The 10000-nt window shown below is 35.7% G+C and overlaps 1 long non-coding RNA gene across 1 annotated transcript in view; it reads right to left on the bottom strand.

The window, feature by feature from the left end:
• LOC135209428 (uncharacterized) overlaps positions 1-10000 on the bottom strand; it is a 74356-nt gene that overhangs the window by 9904 nt on the left and 54452 nt on the right. The window lies entirely within an intron of this gene.

Here is a 10000-nt window from a genome sequence, read left to right as displayed (position 1 = left end):
AAGCTATTATTTATTCTCAAAATGTGAGCCTACTCCATGTCTGTAGTGCAAATTATATATATATATATATATATATATATATATATATATATATATATATATATATAGATATATATATATATAGATATATATATATATATATATATATATATATTAGCAGATTAATTACCTCAGAAAGAAAGTAACCCGTAGTATGGTTTGATTATTAGGTCGTCTCTCAACCAAAATTTATCCCACTGATGCTATACACAGCCCTCACTATACCTAAACACTACAACTTATTGAAGTGAAACACCCCATTACACCTAAGCAACACCTCGTAAACCAAATACACCCACACTAAACTAAACCTATAAACCCCCCCTCTAAGCCAAACACCACATACCCACTAAACCTAAACACATCATTCACTAATCCTAAACACTCTCCCCACCAAACTTAAATACGCCCCCCCCCCCCAACTAAACCTAAACCACTAACTACACCGTTAAGATTCGATAAGGCAAAGTAAATCAGTTCTTTATATTACTAGAGTTATTTGCTTCAATGAATTTGCAAATGAACCGCTTGTTGGAGCCAGAATCTTAAATTAGAGATAAATTTTGCTAATTAATTAATTTTTTCCATTGGTAGAAAATGTAAAAAATATAAATTCTTTGCGGTTCTCAGATAACCTGGTTTATTTCCCATTATAAATAATTTTGAAATCTTTGTGGAATTTAAGATAATTATTTTTAGAGAAAGAAAACCTAGTATGCCAATGCAGGGGTAAATAAATTTTATCTTGACCCAATCAAACATTTATTCACAATTTGGTTTAGTTAGAACAAACTGCTTTGATTTTTCACAATAAATAAAGGAAAAAGAGCTACAATCATTTCAGAAATATCTCAATTGCATTATTCACATCGCTGACTTAAATTGAAACTTTGAAACAATTCAAGATAACTTCTGCAAAGACAAACAGATTCAATCTTCATTTGAAATAAAATATGTTGTTTTCATTTTAATTAATTCTGAATCAGACCCCTCCATTTGTCAAAAATGAGTGGAAAATTTATAAATCATTAAAGAGCGATTTCAATCTGCAGACTTCAGTTATTGACAAATTACTGCACGCGTCCATTTTTGACACCAGGTGACCTGATGCTCACTGATCTAGTAATAAATTGGACATCAAAAGCCCAGTTGTTTTCACAGCAATTAGCAAAGCTAACAAAGATCTGGTGCGTGTTTTGGAGAGTGAACATTTTGGTGACAATGAATTGGATTGGTAATGAATAAATTAGTGGTAGATTCTCATCATCGTGCATAATCGTATATCATTAGTTCAAGTTTTGACATAATAATAATAATAATAATAATAATAATAATAATAATAATAATAATAATAACTATAATAATAAGGCAGAACTCCGCAACATACACCAGAAAACTAGGAAACATACGACAATACACAAGCACTACACCCAAGAGCAAATACGGACAGACTATACATAACACGAAAGGAAGGAGGCAGAGGACTACTAAGCATAGAGGACTGCGTCAACATCGAGAACAGACCGCTGGGGCAAATATCTGAAGACCAGTGAAGACCGAGTGGTCCAAAGAGTGCATGGGAAGAAGGACTGATAAAAAGTAGACGAAGACCCAGAAATATACGAGACAGGAGAATGAAAAACAGAACAGAGGAATGGCACAACAAACCAATGCACGGACAATACATGAGACAGACTAAAGAACTGGCCAGCGATGACACATGGTAATGTTTACAGAGGGGAGAGCTCAAGAAGGAAACTGAAGGAATGATAACAGCGGCACAAGATCAGGCCCTTAGAACCAAATATATCCAAAGAACGATAGATATAAATAAACATCTCTCCCATATGTACGAAGTGCAATACGAAAAATGAGACCATAAACCACATAGCAAGCGAATGTCCGACACTTGCACAGAACCAGTACAAAAAGAGACATGATTCAGTGGCAAAAGTCCTCCACTGGAGCATGTGCAAGAAACACCAGCTACCTTGCAGTAATAAGTGATACGAGCACCAACCTGAAGGAGTGATAGAAAACGATCAGGCAAAGATCCTCTGGACTATGGTATCAGAACAGATAGGGTGATACGTGCAATCAGACCAGGACGTGACGTTGATTGACAAAATCAAGAATAAACATCACTCATTGATGTCACAATACCATGGACACCAGAGTTGAAGAGAAAGAAAGGGAAAAAATGGACAAGTATCAAGACCTGAAAATAGAAAAAAGAAGGATATGGTATATGCCAGTGGAAATGATACCCATAATCATAGGAACACTAGGCACGATCCCAAGATCCCTGAAAAGGAATCAGGAAAAACTAGAGGCTGAAGTAGCTCCAGGACTCATGCAGAAGTGTGTGAACCTAGAAACAGCGCACATAGTATGAGTGATGGACTTTCTAAGGAGGCAGGATGCAACCCGGATGCCCACACTTAAATACCAACCCCCAGTTCGATTGGAGGACGTGATAAAAACCGAAAAAAAAACAAAAAAAATTATTATTATTATTATTATATTATTATTATATTATTATTATTATTATTATATTATTATTATTATTATTATTAGTAATAAGTAGTAGTAGTAGTAGTAGTAGGCATATTCAATTAATAATTATCGAGAAAGGTCTTTTCGTTTAGCTATGAGTTGAATATCTTTAAAGATAGTTGTCAACTTATTCCTACTTTTCTTTGCTTTCATCACAATTTGTCATTCTGCAAAGCACACCTTCATGCCCTACACCTTCCTTTGTATCCCTTGACCTCCATGTCAGTTCCTTGTTTGTTTAGTTATTTGTGTGTGTTTGTATGGTGTTGTACGTTGCATGGAACCAGTGTTTATTCAGCAACGGGAATCAGTTTCTTGTGGTATCACACAAAAAGTAAAGACAAACCAGCGAATTTCCACACCGGTAGTTGAAAAAACTCACCACTGGTAGTGCCCGGTGTTTTGAAGCCTGGCACGGAACGACGAAGCTGCCAGTTACGAGAAAAGTACGTAATGATCATATGTACACACAGACACACACACAGTAAATATGGACATAACAATTATGCCAAGGATGATGGAGCCACTTGAAAGACAAACGCATCCGAGCGATAATCGTTCGTGTTGACAAGGCCTTAAATGCACTCAAATCCCATAGATAAGATAATAGAATTTAGGCCAAAGGTCAAGCCCTGGGACCTATGAAGTCATTCAGCGCTGGAAAAGAAATTGATAGTCAGTGAGATTTGAAAGGTGTAACAGGAGGAAAACCTCGCTAGTTGCAATAGGAACAATTCTTTTGAGTGTGGAAAGTCATATTGAATATGCGTGGAGATAGGGTAAAAGAAATGAGGAGGGGATGTAGCCAGGACTGAAAGGGCTCTTGCAAAGAGACTTAAGTAATGCCCACGGTGCACCATACGAGGTGCACTGACAGCACTAACTTCCTACGGGGCGCCTAGATGCCATGAGATCACACGGTTCCCTAACAGAAGGTTTCATTGCCCTAAAGTTACTAAGGCTATAAACACAAACCATCATTCCCAAGTGTCTTGCACAATCACGTATATTGCTGTTCACTCTTTATAGCTTCATACTTGTTGAATTGGAACAGGAATAAAGTACTTAGGGCAAAGGCCAAGCGTTGGCACTTATGAGGCCATTCAACGCTGAAAAGGAAATTGAAAGTAAAGAGGTCTGAAAGGTGTGACAGTAGGAAAACCTCAAAGCAGTTGCAGTATGAAATAATTGTAAGGAGAGTGGGAATAAGATGGAGGGAGAATATGATCGAGGTACACGAAAGGAATGAAAGGAGTAGCAGATGGGGGCCGAAGGGTTATTCTCGTAGACGTTATTCCTCGGCCTAATCAATTTGTTTTCGCGCCTCACTTGCTCGCCCTAAATTCTGGTCTATCGTCCTCGACCTAAGGAATTTTCTTGGCTGAATCTGCCATCTTTAGCTTAAGCAATCACTCAACGCGCCCGAAGGTGATAGTGCCGGTCAATACACTTCACGTGGTGCACTGTAGGGAATTACTCAAGGTTCCTTACAGCGTTCCCATCGTCTCTTAGCTCTGCAAAAACTCTTTCTTTCCCTTTTCTCTACCTCTCTTTCATATTCGCTTTCTCCATCTGACCCTTTTCTACCCTCTTTTAACAAAAAAAATAGTTCACAGTGCAGTTGCAAGGTTTTCCTCATGTTACATTATTCAAACTTCCTTTAAGTCAATTATCCTTTCAGCACTGAATGACCTCAAAGGCCCAAGGGCTTGGCTTTTAGCCTAGATTCTATGCTGCAATTTCGATTCCTCGAAATCACAATTTTTTAAAGTAAATTGTATTTTTCCTAACCATACAAACCTGAGGTCCTTTATATAAAGAATTACTTTCAGCGTAGAAGTAATTCCTTATGTGAAGGACCGAGGGTTTGTATATCGTGTAGGAACAAATCACAATTTTTCAAAGTAGATCGTTATCTTTCCTAACTATACAAACCTGAGGTCCTTTACATAAGGAATTACTTCTACGCTAAAAGTAATTCCTTATGTAAAGGACCTCAGGTTTGTATATCGTGTAGGAACAATCTTTCTCTCTATTCTGGATTTTTCCCTTAAAGAACACCCAGTTGCGATGAAGTTCGCTTAGCAAATCTATTGGCATTTATACCACGACCCATATCAAATGACTTAGCAGCGTCCCGAGATGTCTCATCGTAAATTACCCTAATTGACGTTTCCTTTCTCCAAATACACTAAAACAATCATCCTGATAAGTAACCTCCAAATTTTAAGAGTTACTACTTTCGCTATAATGCCTACTGTTAATGCCTGGTACGAGTTTCTCAGATTAGTTTATTTATATTTAACTAAAAGTATTTAACAGGCAATAACATTTTACCACAACCGTTCGGTTCTAGAGCAGAGAGTTTATTTAAAAACGTATCGAGAACTCCTTTGCAAAATGTAAGGTTAATGTACCAATAAGTTTTTTATATCTTGTATTTTACTTCATTCACTAATTACAATTCCTTCAGTAGTTTACAATTATTTCCATAATAATAAACGATAGCAATTAAAAGACCAATTAACAAATACCATTTCATATTCTACATCTACATAAAACAATAGTCATGTTAAAATCCTCCAAACGTCTTGATTACTAAGCTCGACTAGTTCCTTGTCGGCCGAGTGCATTTCGCGCTCGGCTACCATTCGGTGGTCCAAAGTTCGATTCTCGGCTCGTCCAACGCGGAACCAGAGGAATTTATTTCTGGTGATAGAAATTAATTTCTCGATATATTGTGGTTCTGATCCCACAATAAGCCGTAGGTCCCGTTGCTATGTAACCAATTGGTTCCTAGTCACGTAAAAATATCTAATCCTTTGGGCCAGCCCTAGGAGAGCTGTTAATCAGCTCAGTGGTCTGGTTAAACTAAGATATACTTAACTAAGGTCGACTATTTATTTCATCTACCGCCCATTCGGTGTCAAATTCACAAACCAACGAAGTCAATAGTATCCGTAATAGTTACTATCCTAAACAACCAGTCCAGAAAATTATCAGATCTTCAGATTGGTTTCATGGATAGAATAGAATTTACCATTTAGGCCTAAAGCAAAGCGCTGGGACCTATGAGGTCATTCAGCGTTGCAAGGGGAAATTGAGAGGAGGTTTGACAGGAGAGAATACGAACGTCGGTACAGTAAAAGGGATAACAAGGGTTGTAGCTAGGGGACGAAGGGACGCCGCAAATAGCCTCGAGTAATGCCTACAGTGAACCGGATGAGGTGCACTGGCGGCACTACCACCCTACGGGGGTGTTTAATGGATAACTGAAAATAAATGGTCATTACCCTCTACAAGTGACGCATTACAATGAACTCACATATAAGTTAGCAAAAGGCAAAGCGCTGGAACCTATGAGGTTATTCAGAATCTAAGTGACCTATTACAGGAAATCTTGAAACAAATATCAAATGTTTTTGGCGGAAGAAACTTTGTACTCAAAACCTTTACGTGATCAACCAGAACTGTTTGCCAAACGACCTCCATACACTGGAATCCACAACCCGCCCCCCCCTTCCCCCGCCCATTAGAAAAGTCGTGCAATACTTCGAGAATTTCACTTCAGTATTTCAGGATTTTATTTTCAAGTTTTTATTTTTTACAAAAATTCTTTACACTACGTTAAGTCCTTTATTTAACTACGTACCTTAACTTTAATATTTCAGAATTTTCATTCATATGTATTAAGTTAATGTTCTCTTCACTTGTGTTACATCCTATATTTACCAATGCAATTAAATTAAATATATTAATTTTGTTTACTATTTATTCATTAAAATTACTAAAATTCTTTTCGCCTGAGTTACAGCCTTTATTTAGCCACGTAGCTGACCTCATATGATCAAATTTTTTATATCGATGAATGGAAATAATTCTTGAAGTAGCTCTATGAAATTAATTTCATATGAAGTTTTACCTTCTAATTGTACATTGTTCTCAAGTAGCAATAATACGCAATTTGAATTTTTTATTGCCTACGATATATTTATTGGAGATCTTGGTTCTGTATATTTATCATTAGTATCTATTCAGACTGAGTTCGTTGTCTCGCAAATTAGCCAATGGGTTTTGGGTCGTCACAACTAATACCCGAACCACATTTCCACTACAAGTGTCAAACAAATGGAATTTTCCAAAAATTCCAAGTATGGCTTGCTTATATTTCAAATCTGATATACTAGGTCTTCGCACGTGAATATCTGTTAAACAGTAAATTTCTAAATATTTACCTTCAACATTATAGTTATGGATGATACACAGATTCCTCATTTTGTTTTCCCCTATAAAAATACCGAGGAAGTAGTCAAAAAACAGAAAACTATAAAGACCCATTATTTATTGATATTTGATTTCAAAATATACAACGGGAAACAGTAAGTTTCCGATGCATAACATCCCAGGATCCTAACTCAAACCTATCAGGGTTTCAATGAAATGCACAACATGGAAAACTCAGAAATTACACAATAGAAGCTTACATTCATCTTTGTCGACATCTTGTTTGTTTGTATGGTGTTTTATGTTTCATGGAACCAGTTATTCAGCAACGGGACCAACGGCTTTTACGTGTTTAACGAACCCCGACGAGAGTGAACTTCTATCACCATTGTCCACATCTTTGATCCGTAGAAATATCAGCCTAACTCTTAAAAGGTTCGCAACCCGCACATTTTCTTCAATTCTGGTTTATCCTGCAGACCTGTAAAAAAAAAAAAAAAAAAAAAAAAAAAAAAAAAAAAAAAAACAAAAAAAAAAAAAAAAAAAAAAAAAAAAACACGGCAGCAGAAAATGTTCTTACGGCAATTACTTGACAACTCGTTAAGTGATCGTCAAGTCTTAATATTTCTAGAAATAGGGAAGGTATCTTTTACTTCAAAGATAATCAGCTTTTAAAAACCATGAGTTCAGTTTCTCCAATCAATGCCCAAAATAGGTATTACCTACTGAAAAGTTGTAACCCTCTGGTATAATTTGTACCATAGTCATACTAAAATCTACTCTGCTTCTCAAGATATTTAAAAGTAAAAAAACTTCCCTACGTAAAAACTACAACATTTGTATATTATTACTTGAAATACTGTTGTGAACATCGCCACAAGAAAAAAAATTATAAATAGAAATAAAGATAACCCACATACTATGAACAAAGTTTTGTTCTTAAAAAACATACCTTTTGATCTTTCCAGAAATAAAGTTAAAGAAAACCAATGAGCTTTAAGATACAAACAACGAAGCAATGTAATTAAGAGATCAGGGAGGAAAATAATTACTACATAGATCCGTTTTGCCACCAACTACAAATATATATATATATATATATATATAATATATATAATATATATATATATATATATATATATATATATATATATATATATATATATATATATATAGTATGGATATATATATATATATATATATATATATATATATATATATATATATATATATATATATATATATATATATATATATACTCAACAGCTCGTACCTTAGAATGCTGTATTTGAAAAATGTATATTGGTACATACATTAACTGCCTGATGAAAGTTAAAACACTTCAAGGGTTATATAGCAAATACGATCAAAATAAATTGCCATGGCAGGGGCTCAATGAACAAACCCATTGCTTATATTCAGAGTAACAAACCCATTGCCTGTGTTCATAGAGTAAACAAACCCATTGCCTCTGTTTCTAGAGTAAAACTCATTGCCTGCGTTCAGAGACCAACAAACTTTATGTCATCGGACACTGATTATACGACTATTAAAACCAACCAACATACATGACAAGTTTACTACAATTACTACACACACTAAAAGTAAACATACCCCAATTACTATGGCAGAAATATCCACGACTAAAAATTTCCATACTCTAAACTAAAAAGAAATCGCTTTCGGGCTGTCTGTTAACAGGAGCTAAAGTCCTTGCTACGAGTTACTTAGCTAACTAAAAAAAAACTAATTCAACTGCCAGCTACTAACTGCAGAAATCCAAACATTAGTCTGGACAATGAGGAAATTTTGGTGCGGTTTTGATGATTTCCACGAGATTGGCTATTGGGCAAGAAAGCCTTATAAGTGTATATGACTCTTACATTTAGGGAGCTTGCTATAACTCATATAAAGAGAAATTTTCGGTAGCGAAAAGCTCGTACAAAGTTCCCATCCTCTGAAAAATTCTAATAATTCTAACGCCAACTTCACGCTTAAAAATTCTAATAATTCCGGCAAAACCTTTACGAATATTGGCCAAAAGTTATCTGACTTAACCTAATCACCAAGTTCATCCATTTTCAGGAAGCGAAAATTCTAAAAGAAAAACATACAAACCATAGAACCGTATATAAATCTGTTTTAATACTGAATACTACCGTTTGATGGTCTAAACATTTCTTTCCTCAAACATTAGGGAGATCCTACAAACTTATCAGATGGGAGATAGCCAAGCACATTGAAATCCTAAATAGCCCATCGGAACTTACATGATAAAGCGATTGCCTAAGTCTCTAATTTCCACCTGAATGAAGTGAATAGTTGTTCACAAAACCACCCAAGATATCTGCATAGGAGGTCATACGGCCTACTATGCAGAACATGGGGGCTCCTCCACCCCTTTAGGGGCACCGCCCCTAAAGGGGTGTAGGATAAGTGAACTTGTTCGAGAACAGTTTATATAAACAAGGAAATATGTTGAAAAATTAATACAAGGAAAATTGGTATATTATTACAGTTTCAACCATTATGGGAAATCTATTATATTAATATTTTTCCCGAGTAAAGCACGTGATAACAAAACACTTCTTTTCAATACATTATTGTCGCTAATGCATACTTACAGAGGAAAAAAAATATTAAGTTTTTACCTCGAATTTTCCTAAGTCGGGAGAGGTGTTTCCTACTACGGTAATGTTTACTTTTAATGAGCCCTCTAACTTACTTTCTTACACAAACAAAAGCAGTTCCAGTTACTCATTATTGGCTGAGAGGTGTTACATCGTTATGACGTCATGGGTTTCCTAACCAATTACGAACGACTTTAGTCGAAAACTAAGTTTCACTAGCATTCAGCGGAGTAAAAAGTTACCTGTCCAGTGTCCACTGGTATCCTTTGTTTGACTGAATACTCGAATAATGAGCGAAAAAACAGCATTTTGTCTTCCTGTACCTATGGCAGAGGCAGTGGCTGGCCTTCTGCATTAATTTTGACAGACCTTCGATTTCCTACCGATTGTTTGCAGTGCATGTGGGTTACGGTGAATTTTATCATTATTTGTCTAGTGGTGGTAAAGAAGTTGTGATTGAATATGCTCAAAGACATTATTTCATTCTAAAGCAAAAAAACTGCAAGTGTTGTGGAGCTACTAGTATTTGTCGGATCGATTTCAACAGGAAC

Source organism: Macrobrachium nipponense, chromosome 38, assembly GCF_015104395.2.
Source record: "Macrobrachium nipponense isolate FS-2020 chromosome 38, ASM1510439v2, whole genome shotgun sequence".
Classification (NCBI taxonomy): domain Eukaryota; kingdom Metazoa; phylum Arthropoda; class Malacostraca; order Decapoda; family Palaemonidae; genus Macrobrachium; species Macrobrachium nipponense.
This window is presented reverse-complemented; position numbering and strand designations above follow the sequence as displayed.